Here is a 23,300-nt window from a genome sequence, read left to right as displayed (position 1 = left end):
GAATTATTTGCTAGTAAAGCAGATTATTTTAAGTTGGGGGCAGCCTGAAATAATTTTGTAACTTAGTTGTGCACCTAAAAATAATTTCTTTTTTTATTGAAGTAACATATCATTATAATATTATAGATGTTTCAGGCTTCAAGGTTGAGGATCAACCTGTGACATGTACTACATTAAGGTCATTGTTAAAAGTCCAAATCTATCCTTCGCCACACCACTGTCCAGGCAACATATCCTCACACATTTGCAGGCTGCTTCCAGATAATCAAGATTTGCTTTTCTGTCTCATCCTTTGCATGCTCTGTTTGCATTGTTTGCGTGCTTCATGAACTGGAAACTGGAAAACATTTTAGAGAGTTTCTCTTTCCTTCCATATCTTTCATTCTTATTATCTCTGCTTCTTCTAGGTGAATTTAAGGGACTTTCCTGTGCCTATCATCATAAGTCCCACAATTATTAAAAGATGGTAGCAAATAAATGTAAAGCATCCTCTCAAAGTGCCCTCTTATCGAGTTAGCTTATACAAGACATTAATAATAACATTTTTAGGCCCTATTCATGTCAAGAATCTTGTTTACCAGAAGAGAATTTCTTGCACACATGCTTTTATAGCCTCAGGCGTGGATGAGGAAGGAGGCTGGAGAACTGCATTTGCTGATTTAAATTTCCTTTGCTTTCTCTGTGGCTGGAGAAAATGAAAATCCTCATTATGGTCATAGAGCTAAATTGTAATAAGCAGACTTTTTCAAAGACTTTTTTCCTGAGAAAACCTTAGGACAGATAACGATCTCACTGATTGAAGGAAGTGATCATTGCAACCTTTGCCAATCGTCCTCAGGGACCCTGCACCCCTCCCCATGGGGCTGTTTTCTTTAAACCAAAGGACAAAATGCACTACCAAATCACTATAAATTTCCTTATGCTGCATGTGAGAATTTTGTTTTTTAACAGGACTGTCCCAAGAAATTGGATTATGGCTGCTATGCCCACTCCGGATACATAAAATACACCAGGCTTTGTGGCAGCTTCAAGGGCAGGCACCCTTTTTCTATAAGAGGCTAGAAAGCCAATATTTTAGGCCTGATAGGCCACAAGGTCTCTGTTTCAATTACTCAACTCAGCTGTTGCAGGGCAAAAGCAGTCATAGATACTAGGAAAGACCAACACAATTTTTTTTTTTTTTTTAACAAAATAGGCAGCTGTCCATTTTGGTCCATGTGGCCCATGGGTTATAGCTTACAACTTCTGTTCTAGGCTATCCAAGAATACTCTTTTATATAAAGGCAAACATGCCAAAAATCTGTACTCTGCTTTTTCAGTATTTCACATAATAACTGATATGTTAAATCTGAAAAAACATTGTAGGGTAAAGAAAATGTCAGTCTTTTCTGCCCTCCTGCCATCAGGATAGATGATGGATCCTTGCGGTCCTGAATGCATGCCTGATGGCGGGCACCTGGAGTAGGGTGTGGGCATAGGTAGATGGGATTCAACAGGGCTGAGACTATGCTTTTAAGGACGGCGTCATGGGGACGCCAGCAGCAGTAGAAGCTGAGAGAGAAGCAAGAGAAGCAAAAGCTGAGAGAAGGCCGGAGAGCCCAGATAGAGTGAAGCCTTGCTGGGGGGCTGGTAGGCCTGCCAGCCTCCCGGCACCCCAGCACCTCTGCTTGCTGTGTACTGGGTAAAGCCCAATAAAAGCCTGCAAAAAGCCACTGAGGACTCTGACTCCTCCTTTGCCCAGTCTGCTAGATCCTAGAAAACCTGCCCTGTGTCCATTCCTGCCTCTACAAACATATAAAAGATGGTGTCCTTTTTCTTTCTGCTTCTTGAATGGAGACAATGAATTTTTATGCCCAGACAAAATGACATTTCATTAACTAAGAGAAAACTAATATAGAAGGAGATGAAGGGGATTCTGGAAGGGGATGAAGAGGCCCAAAGGGGAAAATAGTGTCATTTTTCATTTCTTATTTGCTAGGGCTGTATAGCAGCTTAAGACCTTGTAACTAACAGGATTGTTATAGGCAAGGTCTGGGTTCTAACTTAACCTCTTCCAAAAGGGTAAGAATGGGAACATTTCAGAACATTACAAAACCAATGACCCAACTCAGACAGGTGAAGGCTAGGGCTTCTAACGGTACTCAGGGGAAATCAATCAGCCAAGACAAACAGAGAAGTCTGTCAATGTTATATTGAAGATCTGGTGGGTGGGTTATAGGAAGAAAAGGAATTGGGTGAGGTGAATATTTGGTTGAGCAGCAGAGGTTGAAATTCTTTCTAGACTCTTGAGGAAAAGGTTCAAGTTCAGGGTTGAGGTTAATGAAGTTTACTGAGAATAGGTTTCATCTATTAGAGTCTGATGATCTGAAGATTTTTTTTTCCTTTTTGTTAAAAATGTTTAAAAAAATTTCAACTTTAAAAGTATTGCGGTTGAAGTTCTGAGTGGAGAAAACAATTTTCCTCAGAGCAGAAAATTTTCCACTCAGTGTAGAATTGTCTGAGTAGAGAATATCTGAGTGCTTACTGCGTTCTAGTTTTACATATTGTTATAACTAGTCTTTATTGTTATACCCAATTTAAAGGTGAGGAAACAGGCCCAGAATGGTTAAGTAATTTGTCCAAGGGCACAAAGATATTAAAGTCAGGATCAGAATATGTAAATGAGTCTGTCGGACTTGGAAACCCATATTCTCAATCTTTGTTTTGTACAGTTTCTAAGTTATTTTCTCTCCTCACTTCGTGGTGGTGGCCAAATGTAGGGTAAGGAACAATGTCAGGCTTTTCTGCCCTCCCGCCATCAGGATAGACGATGGATCCTTGCGGTCCTGAATGCATGCCTGATGGCGGGCACCTGGAGTAGGGTGTGGGCATAGGTAGATGGGATTCACCTGGGCTGAGACTGGGCTTTTAAGGGTGGCGTCACGGGGACGCCAACAGAAGCCGAAAGAGAAGCAGAGAAAGAAGTAGTAGAAGCCAAAAGAGAAGCCGAGAGAGAAGCAAAGAAGCAGAAGCAGAAGCAGAAGCAGAGATCACTGGAGAGCCCAGATAGAGTGAAGATTTGCTGGGGGCTGGTAGGCCTGCCAGCCTCCCGGCCCCCCAGCACCCTTGCCTGCTGTGTACAGGGTGAATCCCAATAAATGACCTGCAAAACCAACCGAGGACTCTCTAGGACTCCTCCTTTACCCGGTCTGATGGATCAGAAAACCTGCACCGTGTCCGTTCCTGCTCTTACACTAAATCTTTGGGTCACAAAGGATTCTGAAAGAAATTTTTAAACAGATAATCAACTAGCTTTTAGCTTTCATGTTTCAAAGACACCCAAGATCAAGTTCTCCACCAACGTAGTTGCTTAGAATTCTGGTATTGAGAGGATGTTGTCTTAAATTTAGAAAATTTTATCCTGGTCCTGAAAAGGAAGGGATTGTAAAAGGAAAAATTTAATATTTAATTAACTTGATTAAATATTTAATTTAATTAATTTGTTTCTGTGGAAGTTTAGGGAAACCCTTAGGAAGATGCTTTTTATAGACTAGTTTAAACATGTAGACTGTGACTTATTTATTTAAATTTTTTGGCTGAAGAAAGTAAAGCAAAGGAAGTCTGAGGAAAACCAGCTCCCTCTGGGATCTTGACTTCAGCTGCTTCTTGTTTTTCCCTTCACTTAATGAATTTTCACTTAATGAAATCATTTTTGATTTTGAGGCTTTTGCCTCCAAAAACACCATCTAGAATGGAGTTAATTTTGAAATATTTTAAGGCATATGCCAGAACCCAAGACCCCAGAGAGTTAAACTGTCTGCAGATCATTTAGACCACCCACCTGTAATAGATGCATGGTCTGTCACGGCTCCTCAGAAACTCAAAATCCCACCTCTTACTATCTCTCCAAATAGTTCCCAGGAGGCTTTGCTCCTCTTTAGAACTGCTGAGCTAGACAGGATTTCACTCCTCTTGCCCAGTGTCACTTACAGGTGGGAGGGAAATGGAAATTAAGACACAAATTCCATTCCCAGTGAATAAATGTTGAACACAGGAGACCAGTCTAAAACTGGGGAAAGGAATTTGGGGCTTCATACTCATGCATTGTGCTTCCACTCAAATGTTTCTATTTCCCGCCCAAGACATTGGTTCCCATTTCAGTAACATAATCAAATGTGAAATCAGAGAGCCTCCATATTGAAATTCCAGACCTTGTTTCTGGGTTATATAAGCAAAATAGTCATAATGCCTTATCATCAAATACATTTTTAATAAAAAAATTGATCATCCATCTTATTCACTAAGTGACTTTTGACTGTATTCAAAGAAATATTTACACTCTTAAAAATCTGGCACTACTGAAGGCACTTGAAAGAATGAAAGCTGTGAAAGTGTGGTAGGCAGATTTCTAAGAATGACCCCCAAAGACCTTCACTTTTGTGTAATTCCCTCCCTTGCTGATATGATGGGACATCACCAAAGAAATTTTATGGATGGAATTAAGTTTACCAATCATTTAATTTTTTTTTTTTTTTTTTAGCACTGGGTACAGTAAGAAGCGCGGGAGGGTGAGAGAATTCACCAGAGCCAGAGCGGGGAACAGAACAGGCAGACTGACGAAATACACTGCTGAGGGGAGCAGCAGGCGGCAGGAGAGGTCTGCGCGCCATGTGGGACCCTTGCCCAGCGGCCGGGGGTCGAACCGGCGCTGCAGAGGCTGCCGGCAGCTTCACAGCCCAGAGCTCAACCGCTGCGCCACTGGGGAGGCCCCCAATCATTTGATCTTAAAATAGAGAGCACTTGGGTGGGCTAGGTGTAATTACATGATTCCTTTAAAAACAGCTTTCTCTGAGTGATGGCTGAAAAATATCGGATGGTTTCACTTATAGCAGGAATAGAGGGTCCCAAATAAGACATCATGTAAAAAAATAACAACGGTACAGAACACAACAAAGCAAAAATGGACAATTATAAATCAGAGACATCCTGCAGGGGAGGAGGAGGGAGAGGGATCAGAGGGCGGGAGGGAGGAGCACAGGGGACTGAGGTGATGGTGTTTGGGTGCATTGGGGAAGGAAACCCTATGGGGACTACACCTGAGGGGGTGGGGGAAGCAAATATTGTTTAAAAATGAACAGTGATGTAAAAAATAAAAAAAATTAATATAAAAACTAAAAAAAAAAAATAAACCAGAGCAACTCCAAGCATAAGAATAACTGGATATACCATTGCTCACTGGAGGTGGAGGGGCCAGGTGATGAGGAACGTGTGCAGCCTCTGCAGTAAGAAAGTGGCCCCCAGCTGGTCGTCTGCAATGAACTGGATTCTGCCACCAGTCTGAATGACTGTGGAGCAGCAGATTCTTCCCCCAGAACCTCCAGATAAGAAGGCAGCCATGGCCACAAGGACTTGTGACTTAAAATCTGGGTGCTAATAAAAGGGTGCTATTTTTAGGCCACTCAGTTTATGATAATTTATTTTGCAGGAAGAGAAGAGTAATTTAGGAGGAGATGAAGAGGATCCTGAATGGGAATGAAGAGTCCCAAAGGTATTCAGAATAGTAAGTGCTTCCCTGGAACATGCATCTTCACAAGGGGGAGGCCATGTCTGTAGCTGAGAATAATGTAGAGACAGATGTATGCATTTTAAGGTAATTCTTTTTTTTTTTTTTTTAAGATTTATTTTTTCATGCATACAAGAACTGGGATACAGGCCAGATGTGAGGGAGGGTAAGAGGATTCACCAGAGACAGAGGGGGCAACAGAACAGGCAGACTGATGAAATACACTGCTGAGGGGAGCAGCGGGCAAGACAGGAGAGGTCACTTTGCCATGTGGGATTCTCGCCGGCCACCTGGGATCGAACCCATGCTGCAGAGGCTGTGGACAGCTTCATAGCGCTGCGCTCAACTGCCTGCGCCACCAGGGGAGGCCTTTAAGGTAATTCTTAATAAATTATTTTATAGTCTTATTCCATCTGGTGTTTTGGAATCTTCTCTTTGGTATCCATTCCAAAGCCACCTTGGAAAAAGTAAGAGATTAGTGTGCCTCCCTGAGCTGTCCAGCATCACAACATAGCAATAGGTTGGGCGTGTTTGTCCCTCTGCCTTTCAAGAAATGAAGGTTGTGGGACTAAACTCCCTTAAATGCCTGTTCTTGCCACACCATTGGTCAGTCCTGACTTGCTCCTCCAATCCACTAAACATACTGTGTTAGTTGATGGTTCCATTTTCCCTCTTGCCCAAAAAGGCTGAAACCAGGATGGTACAGAGAGGTCTTTACTGCAACTTGGAAGGGGTGTTGCTGGTGCTCCCTTGGGAGCTGAGATCCATGACTATGTGACGGATAGAAAAAAAAATAGAAGTTATAATCATTAGTCAAAAAGTAGGAACTAGCAAAATAGAAAAAGATACAGGCTAAATAAAAAATACCCACACTGACTCAACCTCATTCTGTTGGGAAGATTCACATTGGCTGCTGTCATCTGAAAAGATTAGCTGCATGGGTACCATCAGATCTGGCACTTGATCCCATTTATTATTTTGCCAACTCATACATTTGAATGTTAGAACTTTCAGTCTTATTGTGTTTACAGCACTGTGTTTGCAACACTCACTCTCCCCCTACTACTTGAAATGTTTCTCTTAGGTTTCCTAATACCAGTCTCTCTTGCTTTTGTGACTTCAACTCTGGTTCTTTTCACCTCTTTTTGAGATCCTCTGTTTCCACTCATCCTTAAAATTGGTGTTCCCCAATGACTCATCTTTGACCAACTTCTCTATCCATTAATCCTAGATTATTTCATTTACTCTTACGGCTTAGTTAAACATGCACACATGATGAGGACTCTTTAATCTCTATCTCTAATCATTCTTATATCTTGAGTTCTAGAGATGTATATACAACCATCTTCTGGATACGGATTTGATGCTCCACTGGTACCTTCAACTCAACCCATCTGTCCCCCAAACCATGTTCTTCCTCCTTGGTCCCTTATCTGGTTTAATAATATCATACATTAAATGTTAACTATAAATCTATCTTAATGGATGTCAAACTCTCATTCTTATACATAATTCTCAAGTTACATGCGTTAACAATAAATTGTTGACATTTAATGAGAAATAGTAAACAATTATTCTTTAGCTTCAGGCAAAACACATAAAGAGAGTAAGTAAAGGAAAAACCAATTTCAGAGCATCAGTTAGCTGGATGTAGGTCACAGTGTTTCCTTGATCAAATCTATATGCCAATAGGAACAGAGGTCTCATGGGGAAAATTGCTTTAGATAAGGTGCAGCGCTCTTGAGAAATATTCTCTCAACCTAGAGAGAGAGCTCATGCTTGGATCTCATGCTTCTCCCCAAACTGAAAAGCTTAGTCCTTTGATGATTCAAAGGATTCTGGCAGCTTTATTACACAAATAGCTGATTCTCCAACAACTTTAGCTCCCCAGTGAGGTGCCAGGAGTTCCTGGAACAAATAACTCACAGACAGGGCTTCCCCTGTTGCTCAGGGTCCACTTGTGCTTGTTTCTATCTTTCACACACGCCAGGAAGATAATTTACACATACCTCTTATTACCATTCCATTTAATTACAATATAATCCTACATATGCAAACATGAAAACAGCAATCATGTTTTATTCCAAGTTCTAATTGCATGTAGCAATCATGTGCTTTCACTAAATTATTTCCATCAAGCATACATAGTGCCATTATTTTCAGCATGCCAAAAGGCCCACCTGCAGCCCCACCCCCTGTCAGAAAAGCCAGCCTGTGTCATATACTTGCAATGAGTTTCATGTAGTGGTCATACCCCATAAATTCACACACACACACGTGCACGCACCTGCACGTATGCACATTCTTCCGTACCCCAAATCTATGTGAGTTCAGCTCTCCTATTCTGCTTTCCTTCCCCACTAACACACTGACTTGAGATTTGAACGTGCACCCTCTGCTTCTCTTCTTACTCTTGTGCATAGGAACATTCTCAGCTGGAATTTCTACCTAATCATTTTCTGTTTCTCTGACGTTAGCATGTCAGTCTCTATCCCTCACAGGAAGAGCCCTTTGTAATCTCCTTTCTTCTTTAAAAAGACCTTAAGTCGTCCCTGGTGGCGCAAGGAGTTAAGAGGCAATCTATGAAGCTATCCACAGACACTGCAGAATGAGTTCAATCCCTGGCCAGGGATATACACACATGGTGCAGCTGACTTCTCCTGACTCACCCACTGCTCTCCTCAGCAGCGTATTTCAGCAAATCTGCCCATTCTGTTCCCCACTCTGTCTCTGGTAAATCCTCTCACCCCCCAAACCTCTGGCCTGTACCCCAGTTCTTGTATGCATAAATAAATAAATCCTAAAAAAAAATAAAACCTTTAACTAGTCTTACTATTAGCAACAAACTTTTTTACTTTTAAACCAAAAAAATTAAAAACAAAACAAAACAAAATGAAAAAGTGAAAGAGAAGAATGTTGGCCCTAATTTCATTCTGAAATTCACTTCTCATTGAAGGAACTGTGCATGCTTTGCCTCGTTCTCTCCATCACATCATTGGAAACAAGCCTAGAAATTAGTTAAGTCATGTATATAAAATGAAAACTAGAGAAAGAAAACATGAGATTGTGAAGAGGTGGATTTCTAAGCACTGGGGTCAGCAAATCTTTGAATTTTTGCTTCTGCTCTTCAAAGTTTTATACTGTTGGGTACATTCCAAGTGAATTTTCAAGCCTTTACCAGATTGGGTCGTCTCTGTAGGTTTTTCTTTTACTTTTTTCCAAAGATGTTATCAATCAAGCTTTCCCAAAGGCTCATGGGCTATTAGCAAAGCAAAGGGGAGCTCAGTGGCTCAGATGCGGTATTACCATCTGCTGCAGGAAGCAGAAATGAAACCAAGAGAATTGGGCTTTGCACTATGTCTCTGTGTTTGAGGAAAAGCCCGAGAGAACTCTGAGGACTTGAAAACAGCCAGCATGACTGACCATTTAAAAAAGGAATCCTGGAGCAGCATTCCAGAAGACAAGATCAGCACTGTACAAGTGAAGGAGGTCTTTCCTTTGGGACTATTTCATGGAATTGAGAGAAATGACTTTTTAGAAGTGGCTGTCTGGGTGAGAACAATCAGGGACTTACTTATTTCTAGGGCTGAGCTCCATGATCACTAATCTTAAATACAAAGGCTGACTATAAAATGAAACAGAAAAAAAAAAAATTCTATTGGTCTCCATGAGGCCAGCTGCCAACCTGCCTAGATGGGGTGGTGATTCTCACCCTAAAGTTAGCAGAGAGATGGGTTCTGTGTTTTTGTTGTTGTTTTTATCACTGTTACATTTTAGCCGTGAAAGGCTTTGACCTTTAGCAGGAAGGGTGACAAATTGTGGTCAGAGTTCATGGTTATAAACTCATATCAACCAATAAACGGATACAAAAAGGCACATAGCCTCTCTTGGCCTCAGTTTCCTGATTCATAAAGTGAAAAAAAGAATGATACTGCTTTAAGGCAGGCTTCTCACTACTCACATCCTGACCTGAATGTCACCTCCTCAGCAAGATATCCTATCTAAAGTATCTTCCTTCAATCACATAGCCACTTTCTCTCACATGGCCCACTTCCAATTCCTTCCTCCAATTCCTCTTTGTTTGTTGTCTATCTCCCCAATTAGAACATGAGGGTGCTGGGGTAAGGAACTTTTGTCCTTTTAGATTCATTCAACAAATATTGTTGTTTAGTAGCTTCTGGATGCCAGATACTCTTTAGTGTACTAGGGATGCAGAAGTGGAGAATGGTTCCTTGTTTTCTGATAGAATTCTTATTTGAATAAATTCTTATTTGAATAAATAAGCAAATAACTTATGATGTGTCCTGTGGCAAATGGTGATTTGAAAAATAAAATGGTGTAATTTAAAGGGCTGGTCAGGTTGCAGAGATCTGAGAGACAGAAGGAGCAAAACGTGTAGGGATTTGGAGCTGTCGTATTCCAGAAAGTGGGAGCAGGAATGGCAGAGACATGTTTGGTTGTTCAAGAGCAGAGTGACTAGAACAGAATAGGGGAGGGACTCAGTGGGAGGTGATGAAAAGAGCCCAATTCACGGAAGAACACATCAGCCAGGGAAGGAGATTGATTTCATTCTTAGGAAAATGGAAAGATGGTCTGATTTAAGGTGAAGGAGTGACTTCTGTTTACTGAGGCTCATTATGGCAGCTGTGTGGAGAACGGATTGAAGAAGGGGATGCCTAGAACTGTGAAGGTTATAGCAATGACCCAGATAAGAAGTAAAGTTCTTTCAATAAGGTTGAAAGAATAAGTCTTATTGCAAAATACCTTGCATTGGTTAGAATGGCTATTATCAAAAAGACAAGAAATAATAAGAGTTGATGAATATATGGAGAAAAAGGAACCCCTTTGCACTATCATTAGGAATATAATTTTTTGTAGCCACTATGCAAAACAGTATAGAGGTTCCCAAAAAGATTTACCATGTAATCCAGCAATTTCACTTCTGGATATTTGTCTAAAGAATGTGAAAACGCTAATTCAAAAAGACATATGCACCTCAATGGTCACTGCAGCACTTGTCACAATAGCCAAGATATGAAAACAACCTAAGTGCCCATCAATGGATAAGGAAGATAATAGAAGCAAATACACGTTATTGATTTATTAATAAAGATGTGCTATAAATATACAATGTAATACTATTCAGCTATATAAAAAAAGATGAAATCTTTCTACTTTTGACAACTTGGATGAATTTGGAGGGGACTATTCCAGATGAAATAAATGAAAAGGAGAAGACAAACACAGTATGATTTCACTCATCTGTGCTCTGTGAAGAAAAAAAGCAAATGAACAAGCAAAATGAAAACAAAAGACCCTGGCAACAGAACAGTGCATACCATAGGTAGGAGGGTGATTGGTTGGTGGTGGATGTCGACTGGGCATTGTGTAGTGTGTGTGGTGTGATATATACATTGTTAAGTGAGAAGCATGTGTTGTAAACCAATATTACCTCAATAAAGAAAACAGAGATAAAGGAACTTTGATTGGATGGTAGCAATGGCAACAGTGAGAAGGGTTTTGATTCCAGATATATTTTTAAGGTGGAGGCTACAGAATTTCCTGAAAAATTAAATGTGGGGTGGGGTGAGAAAATGGGGGAAAGAGGAATCAAGAATGTCTCCCAGAGGAATAAAATATTGCACAAAAATGAACAACAATGTAAGAAAATAAAGTTTTATCAATTAAAAAAAAAAAAGAATGTCTCCTAGGTTTTGACCTAAACAATTGGAACAGAGAAAGGCTCTCTGGGGAGGAGGAGGTTAATATGAGAAGGGATGAGAAGTTTGGTTTTAGATATACTAGTTTTGAAATCCCTATTAGAAATCCAAGAGGAAATGTTGAATAAATGAGCTATGACTAAGAAGTTAAGGGAAGATACAGAGGTTGGAGATAAAAATCATTAAGTATCAGTAAACACTTACATTTTAAAGATTCTCTTTCACCATTCTATCTTTGGTGCCCAGCAGAATGTTAGCACTCATATATTAGTTTAATGAATGAATGAATGTTATAAGGATCCAGTAATACAATGGGTAACAAAGTATTTTTCACACAAAAAATATCCATCTGCATATAAAAGACTATGTACAACATTCTAATATAATTATTTACGAGCAGAAAGCCATTGCATGAGCAATAAAAATTTAACAAAAGTACAGCTAGAGATCATGCCTTTAACAAAAACAAACTCCAGATGGCTTCTTTCCTCCTACCTCTTTTGATATCTAAAGTTGATACTGCCTAATACTGTACTTAAGGGCAGTAAAGCTCCATTGAAAACCAAGTACTAGTGAAATATAGGAATATTTTTTCTAATAATAGCTCTTCAAATTGTCAAAAGGATTTTTACAGCAATTTTTCAAGCTGTTTCTGAAGGAATACATTTTCAAAATGTAATTCTATAACTTTATGGATTTCATATGGACTTTCCCATTGCAGATGACTCCATAACTCTAAATTCAATTGACTTTATTTTGCATTAAATAAAAAATAGTTTCAACTTTCATTTTCCTTTCAAGTCACGGACCGATATTTTCATTTTTTTTAAAAAGCTGCTTGATGAATCCTGTTGGGGAAACTTACTTTGTAGCTTAAGCAGTCATTCCAGAAAAATTCTCTAGATTTTTAAAAACACATGCTATACATTAGAAGTCATAAGTTATGTTCCATTTATTGGTTATGGAAACATAATATAGTTAAGGGCTTTCTGTCTATTAAAGCTGATTTGTGATATGAAGACTTAAAAGTTTTTCTGGACTAAGAAAATAGGGGCTAGGTAAGCAGATGGATGGTAAGTGGATGAATGGATGATGAGAGAGGAGAGGGTTGGGAAAAGGAGAGGCAAGCATCTATGAGAAATGCAGAGGAAAATGTGACTTTTGATAAGGGGCGAAAATAATTCAATAGGGTAGGATAGTTTCTTTTTTAACAAATGACTGAAACAAATGATGTCCCTAATAGAGAAATAAACCTTGTTGTTTACTTCATATGATATAAAAAATTAACTATATATATCTATGTAACAACTAAATCTATAAAATATGTAGAAAAAATATAGGAGATAAATTTTTTACTTTAATTTAAGCAAAGAGTTCTTAGATAGGACAAAAAAAAAAGAAACCAAAAAAAGAAAAATTCATATATTAAAATCAAATTTAAAATATTTTCTTTTTGAAAAATACTAATAAATTGAAAAGCATGCCAAAGACTGGGAGACAAAATACCTATAAAATATATACCTGATAAAAAGACCTTTGTTTAGCACATATAAAGAAATTTTAAAACAAGATTTTTTAAAAGCAGGCAAAATATTTGAACACACACTCAGCAAAGATAAGAATAACAAACAAACATAAGATACCCAATATCATCACTCATTGGAGAAATGCAAAATAAAAAAACAGTGAAATATTAGTATATATGCAACGGAATGGCTCAAATTAAAAATAAAAAGCTGACAATGACAGTGCCTCTAGCCATAAGTAAATAGTAGGGACATGGTTTACCTCTCTGTCAGAAACTACTGACAACTGAGCAAAACACATGAAATGATGATTTTCAGAAATAGAAAAAAAGTAACACATGATTATCATCCCCAGGCAAAGGATATAACCAAAGTGAACCCTATTATTATATCAACTAACAACCTGGAATCAGCTTCTAGATTGTGTTACAAGGAGATAGAATCCAATAATCCTACTAAGTTGGGGAGTCAGAGGTTGGAATCTCAGGAGGCCAAAGTGACTAGAATTTCTGGGTTAGAGTAGGAGAGAAGAGCGATCAACACAGACGGAAAAAGTTTCTGAAATCTGCTGAAGGGTCCACTTGAGACTTTCATTGAATATTGATATATTTAGCTCTGAGAGGATCCTAAATGAGGTTAGGGAAGAAACTAGTAGGTAGAAATAGGCAGAACAATTTTTAGAGCTTGCACAAGACAGGATAGTTCTTGTTTTCATCAACCAGCATGGAAAGACTACAAGACACTAGGAATGTAGAATATTCAGAAGCCTTAGTAGCAGAGTTAAATTAGCCCTAGACTAAAGGCATTCTGAACCAATGCTAAAAATGTCAACAGCAAGGTTTGAAAAGAGCCAACTGATTTTAAGTAACTCAAATATAAACCAGATGAAATCCAACACTATTTAAAGGAAACTAACCAATCTAGTAACCAAAACCTGAAAGCTTACAATGTGTAGCATCCAATTCAAAATTAGCAGGCATGCAAACAAGCTGAAAATATGATGCCAAGTCAAAAAAATCAGTCTATAAAATCAGATCTAGAAATGACACTCATACGAAACTATCAAACAAGGACACACAAGCAGCTATTTTACATATGTTCCATGTTTTAGAAGATAGAGGAAAGTATGATGGGATTAACAGCGAATTAATTATTGCAGAAGAAAAGATCAAAAACCCTGAAGACAAAGTAGAAAATATCCAAAATTAAGTACAAAGAGGGAAAATGAAAAAATAGAGTTTTCATGACGTGTGGGACAAGACTTGTGGGTCTAACATGCTTGTAAGACCAGAAAGAGAGATCAGAGAGAAAAGAGATCAGAAAGAAAAAATTTTAGAAGGAATTATTGCCAACATGCTTGAAATATGAGAACTATAAACCCAAGAAAGTCAACAGAACCCAAATAAGATAAACGCAAAGGAATTCAAGCCAAGGCACATCTTAATTGAGTTGTTTGAAAACCAGCTATTAAAACAAAAACTCTTAATAGAATCCCCAAGAAGGACATATATCCAGAAGGACAGAGGTAAATATGAGAGCAGCAGCATTAGAAACCTGAAGACAATAGAGACAGATCTTTTTAGTAATGAGGGGAGCGTGTGGGGAGAGGAGAGGAAAAGAAATGTCAACTTAAAATTATTCAGCAAAAATATCTTTCAGTATTGAAGGTGAGATAAAGACATCATTAGACAAAGCTGAAGAGAGTTTATCACCAACAGATCTATGCTATAAGAAATATTAAAAGTATTTCTTCAGGGAGAATAAAAATGATGCCAGATGGAAATTTGTATCTATACGAAAGAGTGAAAACTGTAGTTGGTAAATATGTAAGCAAGCCAATACAAAAGCCTTTTCCCTTTAAAGTATAATTGGCTATTGAAAGCAAAAATAATTACAATGTATTATGGAATTTTTAACATAAGAAGTAATCAATTATATGCATAATTCCATTTATATGATATTTTTCTCAAAAAATAAAGATAAATCTATAGTACTTAAATAGATCAACAGTTATCAGAAACTGGGGTTGGAAGGATGGAATTGACAACAAAGAGACAAGATAGAACATTTTCTAGTTCTGATGGAAATAAAATATTTTAGATCATCACCAATAACGGATCAGAAAATTAACGGGAAAGTCAATAGACTTTATCCTAACCTATTAAAGCACAAAGAATAAAATTTTCAGAAATGAACAAAATCTCACTAGTATCAAATCTTTTAACACAGATTTTCTTAGAGCTTTGGAAGGACAGAAAGAGTAAATGAGGTAAATTAAAATACTTGAATATTGGTCAAAAATATTCCAAATTTAATTAAAAGCATCAATCAACAGACCCAATGAATCCCAAGCAGATAAATACAAAGAAAACCAAAACAAGGTACATCATAATTACACTGCTGAGACCCAAAGGTAAAAACAGACAGAGTGGGGAAATAAGAGAGGAACAAAATTAAGAATGACTACTGGTTTATTACAAACAACATAAGCACATAGAGCTAAACTTGAATGCTTAAAGACGTGTTGAACTAGAATTATATGTTCAATGAAAATATTCTTCAGAAATGAAAACAGAATAAAGGCACTTCCAGATAAATGAAAACAGAAAATATGTTGCTAGCAGACCCTCACTAATAGAAATTTTAAAAGAACTTATTCACAGTAAAAGAAAATGGTATTAGATTTACAGGGAGGAAAAAAATATACCAAAGATAGTAAAGATGTGGCTAAGTTTAAAGGCTATTTTTAATTAAATTCATTAAAAGATAATTGACTGGATAAAGCAAAGTTAACTGTACAAAATAAATAGCACAAGTGTGAAAGGGAAAGTAAATAGCATAAGAATATTGTATTATACTATAATAGTGTATCTCTAAGGCAACCATTAAATAAATAATACAAAACGTTGTAGTTAAAACTTTAGCATAGAACAGAATATTAAATAATAACTTGGATTTATACACAACCATATCAATACTTATAGTAAATGGAAATAGACTAAATACTTCAATTTAACAGAGTTTATCTTATTGGATAAAAACAAAACCTAAATATATGCTGCTAATAAATGATTCATTTTTAGTATAAAGATACAGATAAATCCCCAGTAAAGAAAAATTGAGGAAATTAAATTGCTACTATCAGAAATGAAAGATGAGCCGTCTCTACAGATCCTGCTGGTATTAAAAAGAACTTGTCAGTTATGTTCGTATTGAAGGCTTACAACCTAACATCACATCCCAGCGGGCTAAAATGTTCATTCAGAATAATGACCAATCGTTTACTGTAAGCCGTGGGCTAAACAATTTGTGTACATCTTTTTTTTTTTTTTTGGTGGGACCCTCGCCTGGGAACGAACTGGCGCTGCAGAGGCTGCGGGCAGCCTCGCTGCCCAGCGTTCAACCACTGCACCACCAGGGGAGGCCCTGTGTACATCTTTTTATTTAGTCCTTTCAATAGCCCTTTAGTGAAGATGTACTTTTGTTCATATTTTATAGAGAAGAAAAGCAAGTTTGAGAGAGGATAATTGACTTGCCCAAGGTCACACAGCTAGTCAGTAACAGAATCACTAATTTGTTGGACCCATGACTTGGGGATATTCCTCCTCTCATAAATCTCATTAGAATGAATCTAAATGTATATGTCTTATTTTTTTAAAGAACAGGCTTTTTATTTTTTAGGAAAAAAAAAACAATTTTAGTCTGAAGGTCTTAAAGGAAGAATAGAAAAGCTACTCACTGAATTACTGCCACTGTTGCCATGGAAACCTGAAAAGAGATTACATACACATCAGTTCTACAATTCCATCTTTTAATAGGTGCAGAACATAACCATAGGCTGCTGACTCCTCATGGAAAACTCCCCGAAAAATCCATTTAATCAAAAATCTCCTCAGCTTTTCTAATACAAAAATCCCAATTCATACAGCAATCTGAACTTTACTAGACAGGGTATATAATGATTCTTTTTTTTTTTTTAAACTACTGCCCATCCTCCAGCTAACGAGAAATGAACCAAGACAAAAAAAAAAATAAGTAAAATGATTTTGAATAGCAAGAATGAGAGGCTACTGCACTGGTGGCACACATTCTCAGGGCCAGATCTACAGAGCTGGAGAAGGAGTTATGATTTAAAGGAATAGCAAATATCACTGAAATAAATAGGCAAATGCAAATAAGTCTCTGCTCTGACAATGGAGGAGGAATTAAACGCTGTTGAGTAGCAGAGACCTAACACTGTTGAGGTTTCCTGTGAGGCTGACATGTAGACATTGTGAATTGAATGTCAACTGTCAGAATAAGATGGAATTCTGAAATTGAATAAGGCATAAGTCTGTTTGCAAAGAGAGATATGTCCTTGCTTATCTAAATTTTGCCCTTTAACATGCCTCCTAGAAAGTTCATTTGAAACATCACAAAAAAAACTAAAGCAAATACAGAAATTACCAAATTTTCCATGACATTTGGCTCTGATTCAAACTGTAGAAGTGATTTAGTGATATAATAATTAAAACTGGGTTTGGCTGCAAATAGCAGAAACCCCAATATAACCAATGGCTTCACCAACATAGAATTTGATTTTTCTCTCATTTGCATGTCTACATAGATCATCAATGGCTGTTACAGCAGCTCCATAGTCATCAGAGACCCTCCAGTTTGTCATTCTACCATTCTCAGCATACGACTTTAGCTCTTGCTCCAAGATGGCTGCAGCCCACGTATTCATAACTGAGCCAGGAGAAAGGAGTGAAGGACACACCCTTTGCTTTAAGGATATTGCTCTTAAGTTTCATGTCCCACATGATCTGGTTGGCCCTGTGTACCACAGACAAGCAGAACTTCATATATTATATAGAAATCACCAGAGAAGAAGGGAGCTGTACAGTCATTCTCTGCATGACTGGGGAGAGGAAGGGAGGGGGTGCAGGGCTTGGGTTTGATTGATGCATTCATTTGTTCTTATATTAATTCAAGAGACAATTATTAATCACATGGACCGTGTCAGACTTTGTGTTCAACTCTGGAAATAAGAATGAAAACATTGACACATAAGCCAACACATCATTTCCATGCAACATGTCAGGAATTTCATAGAGATAAGGAAGCACCTTACTTTAATACATTGCAAGGGGGGACTTTCACCGAGGAAATGCCATGCCAGGTAAGTCTTCAAAGAACGAGAATTTTCCAACTATACTGGAGATCTGGGGGTGGGGCAGGGAGGCAAGGGTTAAGCCAGTTAAAAAGTAGAGAAGGCATTCCAGGCAGAAGGAGGAACAGATGCAAATGTGACAAAATATGGGAAAGTATAGCATGCTAGGGAGCTCTCTCAGTTCTGGAGAACTTGGAATGGGGAAGAGGATGCAGGATGCCGAAGGGAGCCAGGAAGGAGTGGTAGGAAATGGCACTGAAATGTAGACAGGTTGGAGAGCTGGCACATCATTCTGTGCTCAGAGGAAAGTCACTGAGGAGGTCTAGGAATGGGCTACAGTGAGGTTGCATTTTGAATGGTTAATCTGGAGGGTGTATGGAAATGTGGAAGGAGAATGGGAAATGGAGTTGAAACAGAAACACTGTGCATTTATCAAGCAATTAATGGGCATCAAATCCATGCAAGGCATAGTGTAAGTGCTTAAGATAGCAGATGATATGCAACAGACACAGGAATTCTCAAGAACCCCCAGAAAGGGAGAGACACAGACCTATGTTAACATTACTCTGCAGCGTTTGTGGACATAGGAAGCCAGAGAGAATGATCTGACAGGGCAGTAAATAAAGTGCCCAGCCCTACTGGGACAGGATAGGAAAACTGCAGAGAAAAGCAAACTTTAGTTTGTGAAGGCTCAACAGAAATCAGACAGGTGCTTGAGGCACATTCTTGGCAGAGTATACAGTACCAACAAATAAAAAGAGGCAAGAAGAAAAACTGCACGTAGTTAATGAAAGGGTTCAGGTGCAATTGAGGCAGAGAAGAAAAATTAAGTCCAGATCAGAACAGAGGCACTGGGGAATCATATGATCAGTTGTGGTGAGAGGTTACATTATGGCAAATGTCTAGGCAGGAGATGAAAGACTGATTTAGAGTGGTTGGTAGGGAGGTCACTGAGCTGCTGCTGTCCTGCTGCACCCCAAGCCCTTCACTCTACTCCATTGCCTAGGAGGCAGAATTGTATGGATTACATAGATGGGCTCTCTTGTTCTCTGGCTTCCACTTGGTTTTACACAAACAGAAGATTAATGGGGAGAGGGGAAGAAGACTTGAGACAGTGAGGTCGGGTAGATATTAATTTTTTTCTTCCAGTTCCCTGACTATGGAGTTACCCAAGCTGGCTTCATGCTCCCATTTGGTGGTCTGATCTCCAGAGAACTCTCTTTTAGTGTTCTCCTTGCTCTTGTTCTCCTGGTTCTCAGAACCACTCCCTGCCCTTCCCCATTGAAGCATGGGAGTAGTAACAACAACCACAACTTACAGAGTATTACATTACCCCTGTGATTTCTCTAGACTATGCCCCTTGTAAAAATAGTCCCTTTATTAAAATCTCAAATTATGCAATAAGTGTGCCAACGGCTCCTGCCAAAACCCTGACTAATATAATCACTAAACACCACCCTCTCTTAAACTCAATTTCTTCACAACTCTTCCAAGTTTTCTGTATGAGTAGAAACCCCCTATTTTCCAAGGAATGATCAGCCCCTCAAGATGGTTCATTACACTCACAGCTCTTAATAAGTATGTCAAAGATCACAATCTGATGGGCTTGGGTGACTTCAGATGGAAAAAAAAGTAGTTGGGGAGATAAATTTGTACACAATTAACAATAAAACCAAGCAGACTAATCTTTGGCATACTACCTAAACATGGAATAATTTAAGAAGTAGTCTGAATTCCATGGGAAGATATTGGTCAAATATACAAACTTCCAGTTAGATGAACAAGTTCTGGGGGTGTAATGTGCAGTATGGTGACTAGAATTAAAAACACTGTATTGTGAAACATCAATTCCAAAGAACACCTGCACCCCTATGTTTATAGCAGCACTATTTACAATAGCTAAGCTTTAGAAACAACCCAAATGCCCAAAAATAGATGACTGGATCAAGAAGATGTGGTATATATACACCATGGAATATTACTCAGCATTCAAAAAAGATAAACACATGCAATTTGCAGCAACATGGATGGCGCTGGAAGGGATCATGCTCAGTGAAATAAGCCAGAAAGAAAAAGAAAAATACCAGATGGTCTCACTCATAGCAGGAATCTAGAAAACTTAAATGAGGGACCAGGAAAATGAATAACTATAAGAAAGTGAAAATCAAAATCAACAAAAAACTATGAACCAGAGACACTTTTTTGGGGATGGGGGGCAGGAGGGGAGGGATTGGGGTCAGAATGGGGGGGTTGCAATTATATGGGGAATATAAAAATAAAATTTATTATTTAAAAATAAATAAATAAATAAATAAATAAAAACACTGTATTGCATACTGGAAAGTTGCTAAGATAGTAGATCTTAAATGTTCTCACCACAAAACAGAAATACTAATTATGTGATGGGATGGAAGTATTAACTAATCTATGGTGGTAATTCTTTTGCAATACAAAATGTATTGAATCCGTGATTTGTATTTCTTAAAACACAATACTGTATACCAATTATATTTCAATAAAATGGTGGAGGAGAAGACTGTCAAAACAGTTTCAAATATAAGGAAATGAAGTCTCACAGAGTGCAGGGCTTGAGCAAGGCCACACAGCAAGCTCTTGGGAGTAGTAGGATTTGAATTCAGTTCTTGATGTGCTGCTTTTTGCTATCTATCTTTTCCCCATGGTAACAAACACTTGTTTATTTACCCTATCTCTCTTCCATGCTATTATTTTATACCTAGGAAGCTTCTCAATAAACATTTGTTAAATAATTTTTAAAGGAGAATCATTATATCCAATTCCTAGGAATTTCCAGTTCTCCAAGAAGAGAAAAGCTGGTTGTTCATAGGAATCTGGTGTTTAGTTCTAATCTGGCCAGGGTGGCTCATGGTACAAATATGACTGTGACTCACTGCTCTGTGTTTCCGGAGAAGGGTACTGGCATAGGATGAGCATCCATCATTGCTGGTAATAGGAACTTGTTAGTCTTTCTTTCTAAATGAAAAATTTTAGAAGGTATATTGTGCTATGCAAGATAGTTTTCAAGTCAATATTGTCCTAAGGTATTTTAGTGCTTTTTTCTTTGGAGAAGGAATAATAATAGCATATTTATTACTCAATTATATTTCTATTGCTCTAGTTGTAGTCAAATGAGACATTTCTTATTTCCACAGTGATTTTTCAGGGGGAGGGGTATTGTCACACCTGCCACACAGCTGGGTCCGAGGACTGCCTGTGTGCTCCCAGCATGCTCAGGGGTTAGTTTCCATGCCAACCCAGTCTGAGTGTTTCCACCCTATCTACCCACTCCAGGATAGACATTAATAGAAAAGGCATATATGAAGAAGAGTAAGAGACAGTTTGAATAAGCATATGCAATTATTTTTATATTACTGTGAGCCTAAATTATTCTTTATGCTAGTCCCTTTTATAACACAAGATAATAGGATTTAGATTATAATGTCTTTACTGCTAAGTGCTCAGAGCTTTTTCGAATATACTATCATATTAGTCTTATGACATCCCTAAGAATAAAGAAAGGTCTTATTTTATAGGTTGGAAACTAAGGCACAGAATGCTGAAATGCCTGTCATATACACATAGGATGAGGCAATGCTAGCACTGGGGTGAAATTCAAGACCCCTACCTAAAAGCTCCATCTTCACTATAATACTAATATTTTTGCTTTCCTGTCTCCATCAGCTTTAAGGTCCAGAGCAAATCAATTTGATACCACTTTGATTAAATCACTTCATTATATTTTGTGTCATTAAAAATAGCAAAAATTGGGAGGAAAATTGGATAAGTTATTCAAGAAAAAGATAAGTGATATCAAAAATTGGGCCTCAGGAAAGTAAGCACATAGATTTAACTGAAATTAAAATATTGCACCCAAATTTTCTTTTTTTTAAAAAAGATTTTTATTTATTTATTTACACAAGAACTAGGGTACAGGTCAGAGGCACGGGAGGGTGAAAGGGTTCACCAGAGACAGAGCGGGGAACAGAACAGGCAGATGGGCTGAAGACACTGCTGTGGGGAGCAGTGGGCGAGGCAGGAGAGGTCTGTACCACCATGTGGGTTTCTCCCTGGCCGGCCGGGAATCGAACCAGCGCTGCAGAGGCTGGGGACAGTTCCACAGCATGGCGCTCAACCCGCTGCACCACCAGGGAGGCCCTGCACCCAAATTTTCTTTCAAGATAAAGAAACAATTACTAAGATTTGGAATAATGGATATGCTATTTGGCATGAGGTTTATTTGTAACTCTGAGAAACAATAATAAAACCTCAAATATGACTAAGATTAATGAGATACCTCAGAAGAGGGAAACTCAGGAAGATGTGCCCCAAATAAAATGAGCTGAAATGTTGTTAGCTCACTTTTCATTTTTCTTGGAGATTCTACTCTTAATCTCAACTGCCTCTGAGAGAGGAGACCATGAATACAACTCAGGGGGGACAAATCAGACCTTAGTGAGATGGAAGCCCAGGGCACATTCACACCTGTCCAAGTGCTCACTCCGTTGTCTTGAAAATCATGAAATCCATCTCACCTCATTACTGCTCATAAAAAGCAACCACCACAAAAAAAAGGCACTCTGGTCAGAATCTACTCTGGTAGGCCCCTGATGTTTGTCTAAAGAAATAACCTATCGCTTCCTAAGTACTTCAGAAGCAAACAGTGAGCAACATGCTAACGTCAGATGCTTCATTAACCCAGAATATAAATTGTGGGGAAACAGATAAACATGTACATCACACACATACATACACACATACACACACACACACACTCTCTCTCTCTCTCACACTCACGTGATTCCCTTATCAATCATGCAACATAAGATGTAGTGACTATCATAGTATGTACATATCATTAATTAGAAAATCATACCATTTTGGTTATAGGCTATCAAGGAGAAAAGTAACTATTACTCAAGGATTTTACTTCCTCTTCTTGGGAAGAGATTAGCAAATTTTCAGTTATAGGCAAGATAGTTAAAATATGTTAGATGGAATTATGATCTTGTTATTGTCTTTATTTGAAGATTAATATATTTTACAGAGATTTATACAATTTTGGTATAAATTGACAAGGGTTTCACTAATGATGGTTAATTTTATGTGTCCAGTTGACGGATACATAGTTAATGTTAAATACCATTTCTGGGTGTGTTTATGAGGGCGTTTCAGGTAGAGACTAGCAGAGTTCAACTCCTGTCTCATGGTAAACATTCTGCCGACCAATAACACTTATAACAAGTGAATTTAGGCAATGTTACTTCTCTCTGATCTTCAGTGTCCAGATCTATAAACGATGAATGTTAACAATACCTTTTCCTAAGTATATCGCAAGGACATCG

At 38.2% G+C, this 23,300-nt stretch overlaps 1 long non-coding RNA gene across 1 annotated transcript; it reads right to left on the bottom strand.

Annotated features, from left to right (window-relative positions):
* Positions 1 to 434: 434 nt before the first annotated feature.
* LOC129145078 (uncharacterized) lies at positions 435 to 23,300 on the bottom strand. Its single transcript, XR_008550126.1, has 3 exons — positions 23,272 to 23,300; positions 16,528 to 16,556; positions 435 to 685 (listed from the first exon to the last, which is right to left on the bottom strand). It is a non-coding gene; the product is annotated as an uncharacterized LOC129145078 (long non-coding RNA).

The sequence above is a fragment of the Talpa occidentalis genome, unplaced genomic scaffold (assembly GCF_014898055.3).
Source record: "Talpa occidentalis isolate TD23 unplaced genomic scaffold, MPIMG_talOcc4v2.1 talOcc4.11, whole genome shotgun sequence".
NCBI classification, from domain to species: domain Eukaryota; kingdom Metazoa; phylum Chordata; class Mammalia; order Eulipotyphla; family Talpidae; genus Talpa; species Talpa occidentalis.
Note: the sequence above shows the minus strand (reverse complement) of the source record. Positions and strands in the feature narration are given on the sequence as shown.